This window comes from Symphodus melops (assembly GCF_947650265.1).
Source record: "Symphodus melops genome assembly, chromosome: 8".
Taxonomy (NCBI): Eukaryota; Metazoa; Chordata; class Actinopteri; order Labriformes; family Labridae; genus Symphodus; species Symphodus melops.
In genome coordinates, this window is record NC_136698.1 from 12,106,417 (window position 1) to 12,126,915 (window position 20,499).

Below are 20,499 nucleotides of genomic sequence, written 5' to 3' on the forward strand. Positions count from 1 at the left end.
CCTCTAAAAGGGAGCTCTATTGGATTTGTGTGTCCCCCATGGGCTCCATAAAGAGTAAAATATCTCATGAAGACTCGAGCCGCTTGCTGCGAGGATAGCGGTTTAATATATGTTGCTGTGTCTCACATCCTCTGGGGTGATGAGGTGATGAGAGCTAGTTTCCCACCTGTGGCGCGACACTAACAATTTGTGCTAACGCTAAGGCAAGTGAGCCCAGCCTCAGCAGCAGGAGAGCAGAGAGGGGGAGGGGGGAGTGTTGCTGTTCAGCGCAGACGTGCTAATTACCTCTACGGTAAAGTGTACAGTGACTTCCCCCCTCTCCCCTTGGCCTGGCGCCTCACGCCATCAACATAATGAGAACATAACTTTTTATTCTGAATACCTAAATATCTCCTTAAGTGATCGATAATGTGCATCATCATAAATCACGTCTGGGATTGCCTGAAATTATTCCAGAAGTCAATACTATGTGCCACAGAAGACTTTTGAGAGTGACTAATGGTGAAATATAGCTGCCTTTGGGGAGATATGAGAGATATTCATGCATATGTATAGCGCAAAGTTTCTCACCCCCCGAGCTGGAGCGAAACTGGGGCTGACGATCGACAGGCACTTCTGGGCCCGCTGTGTGGCATCGGGCACAGCAGGAAGAGCAGAGTAACCGGTGTCTGGTGGCAAGCTTGGCCGTGAAAATGCTCCATTAATTCTTAACGCAATTAGGCCGGCGTCAAGAAGAGAAATTAAGGGAGCTCCTTATTTAGCAGATAGAAAAAGTCTTTTTAAAAAGGGCACTGATATTATCACTCCGATTTGTGGGGAAGTAATTCACAAAAAGGGGCCACATGGGAGAGAAAGGGAAACTATGTTTATGCTGAGCTAGCATTCGAGTAAAAAAGTTTATTCAGCTTTTGTCTGGGCTTTTATCTCACTTTGATAAGTTGCAGTCAGTGAAGGTTAAACACACAATGAATTTTGCTTGCTATTATTTCCAACATCCAGTAACAAACAGTCCTGCTCTCTGATGGTTTTTCTAAAGGCTGCTGCAACACAGAGCTACAGCGCTCCAGTGACAAAATGTGTAATCAGCTGCAATCATGACTTGTTCCTTGGAGTTGAACAGGGATTATCCCACAGCGACTTCTGGGCTCGGGCTTTGATTTTAAGAAAGGAAATAAAAGACTGAGCACAGCAACATCCTGCTGTACAATTAGTGTGTGTATGTTTTCCTTTGCATTGGGATAGTGTATGCTTTATTTAGCATGATGTCTAAATGACAGAAAATGAATTTAGAAATTTTTACTCTGATAATTTAAGTCTTGTAGTTTTCTCACATTTTAAAGTCAATAATAAAAATCATTAAAAAAATGGTTTTCAATGCATCTCCTTGAGTAAAGAAATCTTTTATATACGTAAACAGTTGATGTGACTTTTGCTTGCTTTTAAGCCAATTGTTAGAATAATTTAACTGCGCCTGTGTTTTTATCACACGTAATACTTTTTAATGCCTTTAACATTTAAATGGAAATGAATTCATCCTAATGATCTTGACCTTTATCTCACTATGTTTTATTTCTTTTGAGTGACTGAAATCACTCAAGTTGACTTCGGTAGGTTTTGTATTTTTTCACAACCAAATTCGCATCCATGTCATATCTCTGCTATTCAAATCTGAAAAATCCCCCAAATTGTCAGGACAAGACAGTAGGCTGAAGCAATAAGCAATTTCTGCTCCTTAGTATGCACATAGTATTGTGAATGGACTCGGGAATACAGCTGCGGAGGCACCTGCAGGTTCATTTGCAAGCAAGCATTCACAATCTCTAAGGGATCATTTCAAACTCCTGATTGGACACCTGTCAGCTCTTTCGATTCTCCAGGCATTATTAAATTGTTGCTAATGATTGGTAAATTTCAGCCAATCCCATGGATTGACAAGAGGACTCCATAAAGAGAGGAATTTGTGTCAGCGCCGCTGTGGAAAGGGCGAAAGCTCAGTAAATTAGTGTCTGCATGGATAATACATTTGATCCTGATTAGTGCATGCAAAATGTCAGCAGATTTTGAGAAATGCTGACAACAAGCAGAACATCCGCAAAGAGCAGTCAAAAGTTTTTGTATGTGCAGGGATTTCGTGGGCAGAGGAAAAATATTTATGAAAATGTGTGTGTGGTATGTACAAGGGCTTTGTGAGAGCATGCTCTGTGTGTGTGTGTGTGTGTGTGTGTGTGTGTGTGTGTGTGTGTGTGTGTGTGCGTGCGCGTGTGTGTGCGTGTGTGTGTGTGTGTGTGTGCGTGTGTTTTCCTAATGTCCCACAGGGAGGGTGCTGAATAACAGGCCCTTTTTGACAGGCTGGGACGCTGAGAGCTGTCAGCCCCCTCGCCAGCACAAGGAAGAGAAGCAATAGAGAGAGAGAGGACAGAAAGAGAGAGAAAGAGAGAGAGAGAGAGAAAGAGAGAGAGAGAAAGAGAGAGAGAGCGAGCGATGGAACTGGGGGGGCTCCTTGTGTTTAGACTAATAGGAGGCCAGCGTTCAGCTTCTCCTCCAGCAAGAACAGACAGTTGAAATCTCTGGGCAGTTAGCACAGCGCTGCCTCTCAAAGATTTCCTGTCAGATCATGTCTATAAGAGGGGAAGAGGTTCTCAATAGCAAAGGGAGGAGAAAAAAAGAGATAGGGGAGCAAAAAAACAGCACCTGGAAAAATTGTCTGCCTTTGTGAGAATTGAGAAGCCTGAATGGAGTTCTAAAGTTTGCTTGACAGGGCACATGAGCACTTCCTGGATATTTGACTTTGAATCCACAAAAGCTTAAGAGAAAAGCGAAGGATGTCAAAGCAATTAATAAAAGTGGGATTTTATGGAAAAAGCAGATATGATGCCATTGAATTAAACTCAACTGAATGTAATAAGTTCTACAAGTTTCACATCTTTATAAGCGTACAAAAACCTGATGAAAATTGTGAGGCATAATTACTGAGAGCAGAAATGCTGCCATGTAGAGTTTAAGTGTCCTAATTGTCAGCTTAACAAACCTATTGAATTTAGTAAGATGTAAAATGTGCTGCCACTATAAAAGAAAAGTGCCCAACCAAACTTTGTCAAAATATTTTCATCTAATTAGTGCCACAGTAGATTGCAAGTTGACAATAAAAGTTTGACTGGCAAATATATATTTTTATATTTAGTGTGAAAAAGTTGAAAAAAATATGAAAAAATCTCTGCCCTGAACTGCTACCTTATCGTGGTGGGGGAGTTTGTGCACCTGAATGATCCTAAGAGCTATGTTGTCAGGGGTTTTAGGCCCCAGTAGGGTCTCCTAAGGAAAACGGGTACTAGGTGACGGGTCAGACCAAAAGCAGTTCAAAGCACCCTATGAAAAACAGAAAGACAGGGACTGTGACGCCACCCAGTACAGAGCAGCTGGGGCCCCACCCTGAAGCCAGGTCTGGGCCCGTGGGTCCTGGCCAGGCCCAGCCCGAACGGACAACATCGGCCCATCATCCTGTGGAACCACCACCCACAGAGGAGACCGTAGGAATCAGGTGCACTGTGGACTGCGTGGCAGTCGACGGCGCGGGGCCTTGGCGGCCTATCCCCGGACACAGCTTCTGGCTGGGGGGGGGCCTGAGCGGGAGGTCCAGAGGTACCAGCTGGATATAGTCAGGCTCACCTCCACACACGGCTTGGGCCTTGGAACCCAGCTCCTCGAGAGGGGCTGGACTCTTGACTTCTCTGGAGTTGCAGATGGATGAATGGATGAAGATAAAAATAGGATCAGACTGTCAGCTTGAATTATGGCTTCATTGTATAAAATGAACAACTCCACATACAAAGAGGGTGTAACTTTATAATATTAACTGTAATACGAGAAGTTTCTCTTTAGCTGATACATACACAGGGAGCAGCATCCACCCCCTGCCGACAAGCTAGCTCCACCTCTTAGTATACAGTGTCTGTTTATTGTCATGTATCCACACAGATTATGTTTGCTTTGTGATTTCTAAATATTTAATTGCACACAGTTATTCAAATGAAGAGTCAAACATCTACTCTTGCTCACGTTGTGTATAACAGCGTTGATGATCTGCTGTGGCTCTCGGTTGTTATCCGTAGATAATTGAGACGTCATGGAGACATGGAGCCCAGAAAGAGTTTAGCACATCACCAAGTCACAGCCCTGCAGAAAACATCACTTTGTGCAAGAGTAAAATGTCAATATTACCATAGATAGCTAATTAGACACTTTGTCTCCAGTTTTAAAAAACCCAGTGTTGTCACATAATGAAGGGTTTGCTTGGAAAACGTCTTCCCAAGGCATGATATTAAATGCAAATATCGACAAAGCGTTCCCTTTTTTTGTGTAAGAACGAGGAAAGCATGTGGCGGTGATATCAGCTTGAATTAATTTTGAAAGGATGCGAGCGGCTTCATTTGTAGTCATCTCTTCACCAAGGCTACACGGACAAGTGCATTTCATCTAATTAGCAATGGCTGCTGCAGAACATGTGTCGCTGGGTAAGTGAATAGACAGGAACATAATGTGTACGCCGCATTGGATAACTTTAACATACTGTCAGCACAGCGAGGTGACTTGCAGATCACATTATGCTTAGGATTCATTTTAGCTGATGTTAATCTGATGTGGGGATTATAGTAAAACAAAATAAAGGCATCCACTTCCTGACAGTGTCCTTCACCCCTGACCTATAAGACTTCTTACTGAAGTGTTTTCCATCCAGGAAAAGCTTACTCGGCTTGAACTCAGCACGCTTAAGATCATGTGCACTTAGGTTTTAATGGTTTAATTTGGGGCTTTTTAGGGGAATATTCAATGGTTGGAATGTGGTTTCCCCCCCAAAATTCAATAAAAATAACGGATTTAAAGTTTATTCTCGCACATACGTTGCTCTATCTTAAGATCTATCTTCATACAGATTAATAGCAATGATCTATGTTCCTCATTATTCAAATGAGGATGGCCTTCTCTATTTGCTCACATAAAAAATGACATGCTGTCGAATGCCCAGAAACAATCCTTTACTTAATTTACTTTCCCTTTGCAGTAATGCGTCACGATGCATGCAGCAGGAGAAGCCCTAAAAGATAAACGTCCTGTAACAGAAAACAATTAACACACTGACCCATAACACTGACAGCCTTCCCAGCTTGGCACCGGCGCGCCCTGTCGGCTGTCAAATCCTTTAGCTTTCTGTTAGGATGTGTAGGAATGCGTCTCTGCTTATTGAATTGTTGAGGGGGGACCCTTGCCTGGGGGTTAATACAACAATTTACTCTGGACTGCCTGTGGATGTGTTGCCGTGATTTGTTTGGTGAACATTGTCAGCCTGCAGGCTTGGCGCGCTCTCGTCTCCCTGTTAAGTGGGAAGATGTAGTGAGTTCCAGAGGAGCTCTATCATTTGCCTCAAACAGTAACTGTGTTTAATAAGTCAAAGGAAATGAAAGATGGCTCAGTGCATTGACAATTTGTCGCAACACATAACCTATATTCTGTTTTTATTTCAGAGCGCTTTGGTACAACCTGGCTGATGGACACACTTCATTTCTGTAGCTTCATAACGATCAAATGTCAAGTGCACTTAGACTTAAATATGAATAAAAACCTGCAATGCCCTCATGCTTCAGTTTCTAAAAAAACATTTTCCTCATTGAATATGTGAATACATTCCATATTTTGATTTATATGTTATTCTCTTATACAATTTAAAACTACATTCTCAATACATACAACTCTGATTTGCCCATGTTAAAAAAAAAAAAAAAAAAGACTTTCACTGACCATAAAATAAAATTCCAAATGTTGGTAAATACACTGCAGTAAATGAAAAACAGAATGTTTTGCAAGAGAGGGAGAATCTTGGCAGGCTGAGGCTGTTATCTTGTGGGAATACAGGGTGCAGTTTGATTTCCAGTGTGCTGTTGATACCATCACATCCATTCATGACAGACTTTTGTTCCGTCGCAACCTCCATCTCTGCACCTCTGCCATTTTTCTATGCCTGAAGTGTCAATGAAACCATGATGGCATGGAGTATAATGAGGTTTATATTTAGCTGCACTGTGTACTGCCTTGCCTAAAGTTTGAGCGTGACCTACAATCTGTCAAAACAAAGAAAGCCCAATTTTTCAAATACACCAAATCAATACAAAATATTCTCTGCTCTAGGTTTTTTTTTTTAATGTATTTTTTATTTTTTTTATTCTGTTGGCCGTGTCAGGCAGATCATCAACATTCAGCAGTTTTTGGCCTGCCTGTCCTCCTGCACTGCCAATAATGACCAGTAACAGAGCCAGGGGACCTCCATTGTGGATTGTGTTTAACTGACGTTTTCTCGGTGGCTTGAATTTAAAAGAGATCAGGTCAATGCAGCATCCTTCATTTTGGGAATTCAAAACGATGCTTAGATAAATATTGGCAACGTCTGCTGGAGTTGTATCAAGTACCCTTATTCTCAGTGATGGAATCAGAAAAAGATCATATTGGAGCAAAACAATGTGCTATGCGGATCTTGGTGCGCCATGAAGCAGCTTTTTTTTTTGTGCCAAATACAGGTGAAATCATCTTTCAGGTGGGTAGCTTCCTCCTCAATTTAAGCTTCTCCTTTCATCTGGATAACCACTGTTTCACTGTTGTACCCTTGAACAGAAGCTGAAAAAGGACGGAGAAAAGGAATGTCTACTGGCAGGTATGATTGTCCTCCAACACAATGTTATCATCCGGACACAGTTTTGTCGAACATTTTGAGAAAAATCATTTTGCTCGATCTTTGACTGTCTGCTGGGTTGTGAGGCAGCTGTTGGGAGACTCACCACCTGGTGAGCAGCTTTGAAGTACACTTTGAGGATTAAATTATTCATTCAGGATGGCGACATGTATCCAGCTTGCCTGAGACTGTGGAGAAGATTTTTTTTGCCTCCTGCAGCTCAGCCTTACTGGACAGTATTTCAGCAGTTCCATTCCACTTTATGAAAAAAAAAAAAAAAGGTCCAAAGTCTTTCTCGACAAGACTAGGTAAAAAAAATAGAACAGAAAAATCTCCCGCAGTCAAAACTGAGATTATGGGCTTGATAAAGTTATGCTGTACATGACATGTTTAACTGTGCCCTTATTAACATGTCTGCAGGGATGTTCCAGATTGAAAAATGATTGTGACCATCACGAGGCTTTGACTTGAAATTAAATTCTTCTCAAATGAAAATTAGGGCTGGATATCCGGCGCATACCATTTTTAACTGTTATTTTGACATTTAGTTCGTTTATAGCACTTTGAAGATAAATCGTCTGTGTTCGCAAAGGTATGAGGCTGAAAAAAAGTAGAAAAAGCAATTTAGACTGTTTTAATAATGTGGCTGATTGACAGGAAATTAAAATGGGCCTGGACAATGACAAGAAGAACCTCCACACACACACCTACACACACACACAGTCAAAAAAATAAACAAATAAACAACAAAAACTGTGCCATCCATGAGAGTTTGCTCCTTTGTTAGAAATATTGTGTATGTAGGTTTCTGATAACTGTCATTAAAACATTTAACTCTACAGTTCATGTGTATTAATGTTAGATTAACAATTAACAAGTCATTTTTATATTGCATTTTAGGTGGTTAAATGTGTTGTGTTTTATCTCGGAGAGAAAGCAAGACCAGAGGCCTGTTTCAGTAAGCAGGTTAAATGCAAACACTATATTTCTAGAGGGTTAAAGTACCTGTTTATTGTCTCCTGTTGCCAAGGTGAATCGTAGTAACAGGGCTCCATTTATGTTGGCTTTTCATAATCACTGTGCACTTACAGAACACCGAGTGAATTTAGTTGTTAGTTTTAGGTTGAGGGTTAAGGTGTAAGAAATGACGAACAGAAATAAGATGTGATCGTTTCTCAGTGGAGCAGCTCTCCAGCACATACAACAAGGAAGTAGAGAGAGATCTGTTTCAGTGCAAAGACACACACATACACACACGCACACATAAACACACACACACACACACACACGCATACACACACACATTTTATTATTTCATGTATACACTTACTGAAGAAAATAGGTAATGTGTATGGATGTCATGCGGAAAAGCCAGATTTGTGGCTCGCCTGAAACATTGCATTCTGTAGCCTTCAGATTTATATGTTTGTTATTCTCCATCTCTCACATTTTCATTAATGCTGAAACGCCCATTATTAACTCAAAATGAAAAAGTATGACCCGTGTCTTATCTAATTCAGACACTTGTGCTTTTAGCTAAGCCCTCCAAACAACAGGCAGCTGCTGCTTTGGCTGGTTCAGGATATTTGGTCTTAGCTCCAATGTCATTGGCCAATGATGACCATCACTGACACATGGACGTAGGCCAGACAGGCAGGAGGATGGCGTTGGACTTAAGCCAATTGAAGCGCTCCGCTCATTTCATGTAAATAGCTCTCAAGCCCAGCCTGCTTGAACATTTGTTTTCTGTAGTCTTTTGTGGTAAGACTTTTTAAAGTGAGCAATTTATGTATTCTTACTTTGCTTTTTATGACACCATTATAATTAAATGTATTTCCATCAGTTGCAAAAACTCATTTGCGTGGGTCTTTGCTCATGTACAGTATAGACCTTTTGGCCTTCCATATATGCACACACGCATACGCTTGCACACACTCACACACACAACCCTTATTTGATATAGTCATAAAACACAATCTTAACTGTCAGCAAATTTGCTGCAGGTTTGGCACAGTATGATTTAGAGCCATTTTTACTCTGAAATGTTAAACGTTAGCCACTACCTAGGAGAATGCAATGAGCAACGTGAGATACTGTACGATTTTATCTCCACTGACACAGTCAGGGGATCAAATTATAGAAAGGCCCTGAAGTCTTGCATGCCTCGGAAAAGTGTGAACCCTGTGGTTATGTAATAATTGTCTTGGCAGAATTAATTCACCCCAAATATTACTACACTGAGATCAAGCTGTTGGAGGAAATGGGCTAGTTTAACATCTTCCCCTTGTTATTCACACTGTTTTTATTTATTTTTTGTACACAGCTTTAATTCCTGCGTTCCTTCTTCTTGGAAAAAATTCGAGCTTTAGGGTTAAGTTTTTCAGGGCTTGGTCAAGAACGTCAAAATTCAGTTTGATTTCAGTTTGGAACATGAGTCGATAAGACAAATAAATAGGCTTCAATATTGATTCGATAATATGCACAGATGGCATACCCAGATAATCATTACGGTACCTTCTGATATTTGTGAAACAATGATGTGTGCAATATTTGCAGTATAAAAATAAAACTCAATTTCAAGATTTTTTCAATGGATGTTGAATTGGGGAAAAACAAATGGCAATACATAAAGTAATTCATATTTATACTCTTTTATGTTATTTAGATGTTTTCCTGAAACAAAGACAAGAATGTTTGATTTATATTCAAAGTGGGAGGAAAATGGTGTTAACTTCTTCTTTTATGTGGCTTGTCACAGTAATGATCCTACCGGGCAGACAGATGTGGGATGCAGATGTACGTAGGTCTAAAGCAGGCCTACAGTGTAACTCAATGTCTCACAACATTTCTGCTTTTAAAATTGACAAATATCCCTCATCTATCCTCAGCCATCACATCCACAGTGCCCCAGATCTTTCCTAGATGCTATACTCTCTCAGGTATACATAGCTGCAGGGTACTTCCATGTGGCCGAATTTAATTATGTGCCATATTTAGACATACTTTAAACTGATTCAAGGGACAAAAAGAGAAAACTGAGTCCTGATATTCCAAAATTAATACAAGGTGCCTTCAGAGGACCATATAATCTGATTGAGTAAGTGCCTATGTGGCCTATTCAGCCCTAGACAGGTCTGAAATTTAAAATAAGACAGTCATTGTTTGCTGCCAACTTTTTTTTTGATAATTGCAGTAAGTAAGGGGACTTTAGCAGCAGGGCGGGTACTCTTGGATTCAGACACTCTTGGGAATGTCCAATGGCTTTGTCCAAGATTGCGGCGTAAGGCGCCATATGTTTCATGATTCCTGCAAAGCTTCCAGGAAAAGGGGAATAATTCAACAAGTCACATCTGCTCACAGACCCATCCAGAAGGATTTATCACTAAATCAAGTGGTTTCTAAACTGTTTGAATTACAACCACGAAGGCTGTACTTTTCACCATAATCTTCTTACGTGTTGCCATCTGCACCACAGAGGACTTCATATTAGTCCAAAGGGGAGGTGGCCAGAATGACCTGTGATCATTAAAAATGACCATCAGTATTAATCCCATTCATACACATCCACATGCCACCAACAACACAGCGATAGCAATTTGCTGTTAAGTTTCTTGCCCAAGGACACGTTAGACATGTGGCTGCTGGAAATGGGGTTTGAACCCCCGACCTTATGTAGAGAGATGACTGAGTCCACCAACTGAGCCACACCAATACTATACAGCTGCAAACGCAATGTGCCAACAAAAGTGTAAGGACATCAAAACTTTGTTGCAAAGTCACAATGTGAAAACTGCTATTACTTCGAAGGGCACATGAATAAATCTGTAGCTATTGGATTCATACTGATTGACTGACTTTTTTTTAAAATTTGTTAAATGTAATTGTCTTTGCTTTGAGAATGAATGGGGAGCAACATACTGCCTATAGACAAATACAGTGTCAGCTTCCTCATGTGGCATGAAAAATCCCAATCAACAAATGAAAACAAACAATTGACACATAGCATAATAAATGTGATCAATCATTGTAGATTATTAAAACATTTGTCAACAGGGGAAATCTGTAAAAAGAAAAAATTAAAAAATCCCTCTACGCCCCAAGAACCAAGAACCAACCTAACCTTATTGGAGATTAAAGGAGACCAGACAAAAGAGACATGTAAAAGACAGAATGTTGCTTCAGTCACTGATATTTGTGAACCTTGAATAAACACAATCCGAGAGAAGGAGGGTGTTCCTAGAAAGGCATACAGTGTAAAGTGTAAACACTCAAAGGAAGGCATGTGCAATAAACAGCTTCACAGAAACACAGAGCACTGCACGCATAGCAATAACATCCAGAGCACTGCACACAACCAAAGTGTATATTACAGAAACTTCATTTGAGAATGAGAAGAGCGATGCACACAGCAACAGTACATATTGTGATGCAGTAATAAGAATGAAAAAAGGCGCATGTGCCAACATGCATGTTCCAATGCAGCCATCAGAATATGAAAAGAGTACATCGACAGTGCACATTACATTAACTTTATCAGAATATCAAACACTGCACATAAATACAATTCATTTGCAACCACATGAACACAACTCTGCACACAGCCAGAAAAAAAGATACATTATAAATGTGTCCTACCTTTATGCAGTTAATCAGCTTTTCCTTATTCCTCCAAACTTGACAATCATGTCAGTGCAATAATCCCTTTCTCCATCTTCATCAGCAGGAGGGCCTCCGATCTGCCACATTTACTCAGGAGGTGATAAAGTGGGGAGACCACATTCCAGGAGAGGATCTATACAAGTTTGTAGGCTATTGTGTGATGATGCACAAAGTCAGCTGCAGCAGACAAAAACATCTACATGGACAGTTCTTGGATTTTGCACATCCTTTGCCAAACAGTCTCAATTTATTCTTGATCCATCTTCACCTGTACCAGATAGATGAGGTCCAACCAGGTATATTTGATCCATTTAGGCCTACATCGTGATCGATTCTGTATTTGCTTTCAAAAGCCCACATGACTTATTTGTCAGCTGATGTGGAGTGTGGATGAAGACGTTAAACGTCAGTTCTCTGCCACAATTGCATTGTCGTCATCATCTCCATCTTGGTCTGTCTGCAATGTCTTTGATGTTGCCGAAACTAACGCGTGCTGCTGTTTGGGTTTTGGGAGACTTCTACATACTGTAAGACTGACTCGGTGGTAAGCAGTTTTCCAAAATAATTTTTTGGATATTTTCCCACATCTTTCGTTTAAAAAAATAAAAATAAAATAGCCTATTGTTAATTTAAGCAGCGACGTTGCAATTAACACCCCCGACGTCAACAACCAGTCAACCTGTCGTCGTTTTAAGCAGCGACAGAATCATCGCCATTAACAAGATTGGATTTATTTTTTATTTTTTATTTTTGAATTGACAAGCTGCAATAACTCAGTTCTTGTTAAAGGAGCTATTTCGTGAGAGCATAACACGCACACTTTGTGAATGAATTCAGATGCTGGACTTTATTTTTAACGGATAACATGATTGAAAAATATTTTCATTGAACTTTGAAGAGCCATGCTTCACAAACACTCAAGGCCCAGATAGACAGCTGGCTCTCAGAGACGTATTTACCTGCAAGTGCTATAATGACTGGAACCATGCTTGATGTCTGCAGCTGTTTTACTGGTGAGTAAATATTCTTAATTTTCAGACCACTGGCAATGTTGTGCTTCTGTTGTGCTGGAGAGATTAATTTTGCACATCAAACACAGTCTGCATCTGTCTGCTTTCCCTCATTTTTGTCATGATTGTCTTTGTCCATGGTGTTGAATATTTGATTTATTAAGCCATGCTTTGGAGTGGGGCTTGTTTTGAGCTTTCTGTGATGGTTGTTAGTTGACTTCATTGTGCAGTCAATTAAGTTGGTTCTGGTTTCGTCTCAGTATCCTTGCTGCCTCCAGCCTTGAAGACTATCTGTAAACCCTGCTGCTTCTGTGGTTATTCAATGTCATAGCCAGAATGAGTCACTGGCAAAGTTTTGTTTCTCTGGTGGTAGCAGCTTTGAATACAAAGCCGCCCCAACATAGGAGCAATGATAAAACACGATCTGAGTTGTTGCAGAGAAAACTGGGGAGAAAGTGTGATTGTATTTTGTCTTTGGTGTTTTAATTGACTAAACTTTTGGTGTTTTTAACAATGTGCTGTCACCCAACTTTAGCAGGACTTGGTTTTGTTGTTGCAAGATTCCTAAGTTTTCCATGAATTATTTTCTTTATTTCCCTGAATGAGTCAATTAATTCCATTAAAGCAGCACAGAGTCTGGCGAGACTTTCATTTCGACAGACATGCTGCCGAGTTAAAAATCCTTATTTACTCCATTTTCTGTGCTGTTATCCCCAGGCTGCTCTTATTCTAGTTCACAGTCTCTAAGCTGGTGCAGATTAGTTGAGTTATTCATTACAGAGGGTGTCTGTTGTCGATTGCGGAGCTTATCCAGTGTGATTAATGCAGGGTTTGTGTAACTACCAAAGCAAACAAAGACTGGTCTTTTAAAGGGTCTTCTCCACCAAGGGATAAATTGAAAAGATATTCTTACAATATGTCACATGCTGTGTGTTTTTCTGTTAATGTTTTGTCAGCGAACAGATGAAGTCAGTGAGGTCCTTTTTTTTTTTTTTTTTTTTTTTCCCCTCAACACAAACTTCTGTTACTGCGGCTGCACTTTCCCAAGAAAAACTTCACATTATATATTGGTTAAACACTAAAAAGTGGTGTTAAAATATGTGAAATTGGTTGGCCTTAGCAACATTATCAGGTATGCACAGGAAATGTATAATCGATAGCCAAAACATGAATTTTACATGGTCTGTGTCAAGCAATGCTAAAATAAAAAGCGTCCTACTGTGTGGGTTTGTGCCATGTTTTTTTTTCTTTTTTTTTTCTTTTTTTTTTCTGTCATTCCTGATTTGATTCATGTGTTGTTGATACCATATGTTATACCGGAGATGTTTGCTGATTCGCTGGTATGTTTAAATTTGAAGTCAAACCGGGATTTACCACTGTTAAATTCCGATTTTCTGTGACATGAATTTGTCACATGTAACTCTCTTCTCCATTGTGTGTGTGTGTGTGTGTGTGTGTGTGTGTGCTCTCGACTACATCATGGCCGCTCTCTCTGCAGAGTGCACGCTCATGAATACGCACATATCTATGCATGTGAAGCCTCTGCACTGTTGCAACTCAGGTTTGGTATTGGACATGGCCAATTCCCTGAGGCAAAGATCTACTCTCCACCCCAGCACTGAGGTGCAGCGTCTGCTCTCGTGGTGAGCGAGGGGAAGAAAGCCCATTCAGGAGGTCAGCTCGGAGCTGTTGACATTGCTCCCTGGTTGCCTCTAGTCCTGGGCAGAGCCTCATTATCACAGGGTCTGCTTGGAAGAGAGTGGGCTTCGTTAGGAAGCAGCTGTCAGTGCTGAGGGGGCGAAGGCAAAAGGAAAAAGCAGAGAAAGGAGAGCCTCCTCTGCAGTCCATTTGCAGCGGCACTCAAGGGCCGGTTGGCTGCAGTTAAATAGTGCAATGACGAGTGTGAGTGTGATCTGTGTGTGCAGGTGAGTGCATGCAAATGTCATGATAATCATACAAGTAAAGCTGTGTTTTCACTTGTGATGAATCCCGTTTTATATTCTGTCATGGACCTGACATAGGCTTAAAGAGATTTTTGAAATCTTAATTTATTTATTTATTTTTAAGGACACGTGAATGTATAATGTATAATTCACTCTGCTCATATTTAAAGATGAAGCTCCTGACATACTCTAGGTAATGCATCATAAGATTTTCATTCGCAAAACAATTCTTGTGTAAACCGATTCCCACATTTCCCAATCTGGTACAAGGGATTGTTTTTACAATCTACTCTAGCCTGCAGTACGTTTTATTATTTGAGCGTCTCACTTTTTATGCAACCTTAAAGGTAAAAGCTTCGGAAATTCTGATTTAAAGTAACACAGCTCTTCTGTTTAACGTCGATGACTGTAATGGAGGTACACAGAGGAAAAACCTAAAACAAAGATAACATCCATGCTTCACTTGCAAAATACTTGCATAACTACAATGTGTGGGCTTTAGACGGCTAACTTGCCATCTGAAAAAAAAGAAGTTTCATTCAATCTAAAGCCTCTCTGACGATGCTGTAGAGGCGTAAGTCTTTCACAAAAGATGAATGAACTCTGTATTTTTATTGCCCGTTCTGAATTGGCTGGAAGATCCTAAAGTAATGCGTTGGTCAGCAGGTTGGCTGTTGTTCCACTTATTTCAACTCCAGGTGGCATATGATGTGAGCTCGGGCTATGCTTCACTTTCATTTTGCAGATGCTGCGTACTGAATGTGGTTGGTCAAGCTTGGTCTTACCTGGGGATGATAGAATAGAATCCACAGTGCACCCAAACACTAAATGTTTTCCTCTTCAATAGACGGTGTTTGTCGGACACAGGCGTTCATTTCTGACTTCCATCCAATCTCAAAATACTACATATGCTGCAGTGTGATTTATGTCACCACTTACATTTGTGGCAAATGACTTTGCATGTAACTTTCTTGTATCATGTATCGTATTTCAAAGCATTCTTCATTGAGAACATTTATTCCAAGCTGCTAAAGCATGCATGTACAAGGAACATTTTCAAATGAAACATCTGGTGCAAGGGCCAAGGATGCAGAAGAAATTGAAATGCAGAAAGCCATTTATCATGCATTATGAGAAACAAGATGAATAGATGTATGGTGGAGGTCTGCAGTGTGTGTCAGGTTTCATGTTTATCACACTCGATCAGTGACCGGAGCTAATGGGATGCTACATGCTGCTTGGGACTCTAGCTGGAAAAAAAGCAAAAAAAAAAAAAAAAGCAGTTATGGTGCATATTAGAATCTGGGGAATTCCAAAAATCTAGCATCTGGTGAAAAACAGAGCAACCCTCTGTGGCCCAGCGGTCATTAACGTCTGGGATTTACTGAGATATGATACCCTGTTGAGAAAAAGTTTCCACGCTGATGATAACCGTTCTTTCAACTTTCCCAATTTTCTGCCCAGCAGAAGCAACACGCGTTCAGGCCTACAAGCTGCCGATGTCTTTCTATTAAGGATTGTAATGGATATTAAATGATGACAAACAGAAGTAGTCAAATATGTGGGCTGCAGTTGAGCGGATTATGGAACAGATTATCGAAAAGCAGAAGGATTGATATGGTGATGCTTGGGGAAAGTTTAGGCATGACATATTCAAGTTTGAACCGTTAAAGTGATTATGATGCAGAATATTTATTATTAAAGATTCTGTTAGCATTTGGTGCTAGAAAATTGGACATGCATTTGCTTCCCTGCTTCTTTCAGCTGTCTAATGATTCTTGTCCATGATACAAAACTTTCAGGGGAAAAAAAAAAACAGCTTTCTCTTAGTTTGAGAGTATTCTTCCCCACAGAGCTGGAAGTACCCAGAAACATTTTTCTTTGCACAAGTGGTCCCACTGGGAATCAGACCCCTCTGTCGAGTACTGTCTGCCTGCCGGTTTATGCAAAACCACATGCCATTACCAATTGTACAGTTGAGTTATGATTGACAACTGGACTGAGACCTATTCTGCCAAAAGGAAGAATCGTACGCCGTCTCCTCGTACTTCACAGATACAGTTAAAGAGATCTAAAATCACTACCATTAAAGATTTAAATAGAAAGCTGAGCTCGTTTTCATTCAAAGGTTTGTGTTGGTTATTTTTTACCCCGACGAACGTCCAATTTTTAAATAAACAGATATAAGGCCTGAATTAGTGTTGGCAACTCGGCGACTTGCTCGGTAAATATTCTGAGAAAAAGATTATTCTGTCAAAAGCTACTCGCGACAAATCCAGTGACTTTTTTATTTTGAGTAGTGATGGCCTATTTTAATGGCAAAAAAAGGCCTAAAAACCAAGAATCGACAAAAGAAAGTTTATTTGTAGTCCTAAACACTTACTTTTTGTCTCCCCCACATCTATCGCTGGGGTCAATTCGTCGCATGAATAATCTGCTTTGACGTGTCATCCCAAATGACTAGATTGTCCCACGCTCCAGGACCTAGAAAGGTAGTCGCCAAAGACGCCATAGTTTAAAACAGAAGAATTCACACAAAAACAATGGCGGCAGCCTAGCAAAAAAAAATCATGCACACAGTCTTCAAAAGTGAAGTGGTTGTAGGTCGTTTTTTTTCTACTTTATTTTTTTTTTAAGGTTTATTTTAGGCGTTTTATAGCCTTTATTGTAGAGGGAGGAGAGTGGATAGGGTCTGAAAGTGGGGAGAGACATGCGGGAAGGATGCCACAGGCCGCGCGAGGACTGTGGCCTCGGTACATGGGGACACGCGCAGTGCCACTGCACCACCTTTTTTACTCTTAACCCTTCTATGAATGAATTCCCTTCAGCAGTGAACAAATATTTGACGAGAAAACCCCTGGGAGCTCTGTGTCAGAATGGCAACAAAACATATCGTACAAATAATTACATCGAAAAAATAATCGCTTGTTTAATCGTTTGAAAATCAATCGCTTTGGGACAGCTCTACCCATGACGGAAGAACACGACAGACGACATGTTTGTACATTAAATGATTCACGCATCATGTGCCGACTGAACCATGCGAGGTGATCCAAGCAGTGCATTCGACAGAATCCAAAGCAGCTGTTGGATCAGACGCAGGACGATCGTGACTTTAAAGCGCTGCAGGAAACACTGAGATACACATCGATAATTAGAACCTACACGACACACACAAATTGCTTTTTGATTTGACTGATTTTGGGCTGCTTCTCATTTCACCTGTATTTTTTCCTATGGTGGAATTGTCTCCATTGATGTAAAGTAAAACAGGTATTCAATTATTTTGGCAGCACAAAATCGGATCACCAGGCCAAAAATTGTCCGATTGTCCTGTCACATGCCGATGTGCACCTTTACTGATGGCCAAACTGTAGCTCAGCGTTTAACGACTATTTCTCTCATGTTGCATTTCTCAGGTGTTTGACTACTCCTCTCCCTCCCAGTGACAGCAGTACATAATGTACAGTCATGTGATGGAGGCAAGGATCATGATGATTTGCCATATTCATGGCACAACAGGAAGGCCGGGGTGGATGAATGACAGTCTGAAGGAAGCCTATAGCACTAAGCAGAGAAAGCTCTCTGTCCAACTCCATGTTCACTCTTCCAACTGTTGCTGTGTGTGTAACCTGCGTCATGTCAGACTCACGCTAAACATGTTACTTGCAGTCAGAGGACCTGCATTCGTCGAGTGGCGGATGCTAATTTTGCACCGTGGTCATAGCTCAAAAGGTCTGTAGATTACGGTTCACTCCGGGCTCCACCGGGCGATCATAAACACAGTTCTGACTTTATCTTCCAACTAAAGTAATCCCTCAGGAAAGAACAAACAAACCTGCCACTGGAAACGTTCACAGTTGTTGTAAGTCTGAAAGACCTGTCCCTCCATCACGGAACAACTGCTGCTCAATCGATGGGGCTCTTTAATAGCAATTTCCAGGCACCCCCGATGCAATTGATTTCAGTCAACAAACATTTCACTTTGATCATTATGATCCAAGGCTTGCAGCACACTTCCTGGGGCTTCCCCTCATGAGAGGCTTACAATTGGTCTTGAAATGGCAATGTAGCGATGGCTGCCATATCTTCTGTGTCCATCCACAGCGGAGGGAGAGAAATCGGATTGTGTTAAAGGAAATGAAGTACGCAAACAACTCGAGTGTTCAGGGGCCACTTTTCCTTATGTTAAGCATTTCTCTGCAAACGTAAACACCTTTTTCTTCTGTGTGTTTTCTTGTTGCCAGCTTGACACATTTGTTTTCTCTCTTCTCCTTTCTATAAATGGTTCATTAGTTTCCTATGCGCCCCTCGGTTAGCTTTATCGTTCTGCAAACCGACGTCATATGATGAGACAAAGAACACAGAAGGAGCTCTGGAGACTAATTAGAAGTCGTCAAACTTGAAAATCTGTTTAAAGTCTTGTTGTTGCCAACACACAGAGGCAGTGACCCGGGGTCTCATTTAATGTTTCTAAGTATCTATTAATGTTCCTTTGGTTATGTTTGGAGCTAGGGGAGGCTCAGGAGCAGGAACTGATGGATGAGAAACATTAGACGCCCGGCAGGCAGTGAACTCTTAATATAATGCAGTCATATGGCTATGTCTTTCTGTGTTTTTGTTTCAATCATTTATTGATCTCATTCCACCAGGTTTCTCTGAAAAATCAATTGGTGGCTGTTTTCCCAGTGATAAGCATGTCTTATTAATGAAACATCTTTTTTTTGGGGGGGGGGGGGCCACCAGCACTCCTGTTTTGTCTTCTGGTAATAGACATTTTTTATATATATATATATATATATATATATATATATATATATATATATATATATATATATATATATATATATATTCTGGGGAAAAAAAGAGGCTGAGATTATGTTTTGTACGTCATGCAGTTTTCACGCTGAGAGGAAAAAGTTTGTTTCTTAAGGGGGCAAGACGAGATTTCCCATTGCAAAGCGTTGAGAAGAATAATACAGGATCTGTAGAAAGGTGACGTGCACAAAGTGACCTTTAAATCTCCCTCTTTGAACGAGTGGGGGGACGTGCCTTTTAGCCGCACTGAAGTGCACACGGAGCGATGCGTCCGGTATCATCCTCCAGAGGACACACTGCAGCTGGCAGTGATAATAGGGTAAAATACATATCAGTGACAGAGCCATGTCACTAAAACGACTGGGATTTAAAGGGTTGTGATTCAACTGGAAGATGAAGGGCTTGAATTACATTTTTCTGAGCAGATTTAGATTTATATTCAACATAATTCACCTAATAATTAAAGCTTTTTTTGTATTGTTAAGTTCTTAATTTCACATACCCAAAGTAATTGGGTTAATTTTAAGCACTCAACATAACTTCAATGCTAATATGTTCATGGCAATTTTAAAGGAGCCACAACCGCCTTGGAAAAATGGACGTATTATGAAAAGAGTCACCACTGTCAGCCCTCTGAAAGAAAGAAGTGCAGCAAAAAAAATAAATAAAAAAAATAACTCAGTGTTGCAGCTAATTAAATCCCAGACGTACACCAGCCCTGTCATTAATTTAACACTGTTTTTCTGTCATTGTCAATGGCACGCGATATGAGACGCAACACAACGGAATGAAAAGCAAAGGACTACTCTAAGCCTTGATATATGACTGAAATATGTCCTATCAGGGAAATGCATTTTGAATGAGATCACTCTAACTGCTTTTGACACAGCTCATTTCATCCTCATCTGTCAACACCAGCGTCAGATGATGGGATTTGTGCATGACTTTGTAGAAAGGACGAGCCAGCGAGTAGAGCTTTGAAGTCTGTGTGATGGACTCGGCGTCACCTGTTAGTTGTCAGGGTTGGACAGAGCTTTTGTTAGCGTCCTTTGTGCTCACTGCTTTGGCAGACCAATGCTTCTAAGAAGAAAATGTCCAGAAATGCTGCCTTTTTTTTTTCTTCTCCGACTTGGCTCTCCTTCTGTTAAGGTTTTCTATGCTGTAGTGCGAGCACCTTATTTTTTAGTGTTTTTTTTTTTTCCCTGTCTCACCAGAGTAAGTCTCATTGCTGTAATCATTATCACCTCCCACAGCAGCCATGAATATCAACATGACGCTGAATGTGTTCGAGGCTCGAAGACATTTCAGTTTTCTCTTTGTGGCATACAAAATCTGCTCGTGGATTACCCTC

The 20,499-nt window shown here is 40.6% G+C and overlaps 1 long non-coding RNA gene across 1 annotated transcript in view; it reads left to right on the forward strand.

The window, feature by feature from the left end:
* Positions 1–11,822: 11,822 nt before the first annotated feature.
* LOC306828471 overlaps positions 11,823–20,499 on the forward strand; it is a 72,754-nt gene continuing 64,077 nt past the window's right edge. Inside the window, exon 1 of the long non-coding RNA XR_013779751.1 lies at positions 11,823–11,921. This is a non-coding gene — a long non-coding RNA (uncharacterized lncRNA). The remainder of the gene's footprint in view (positions 11,922–20,499) is intronic.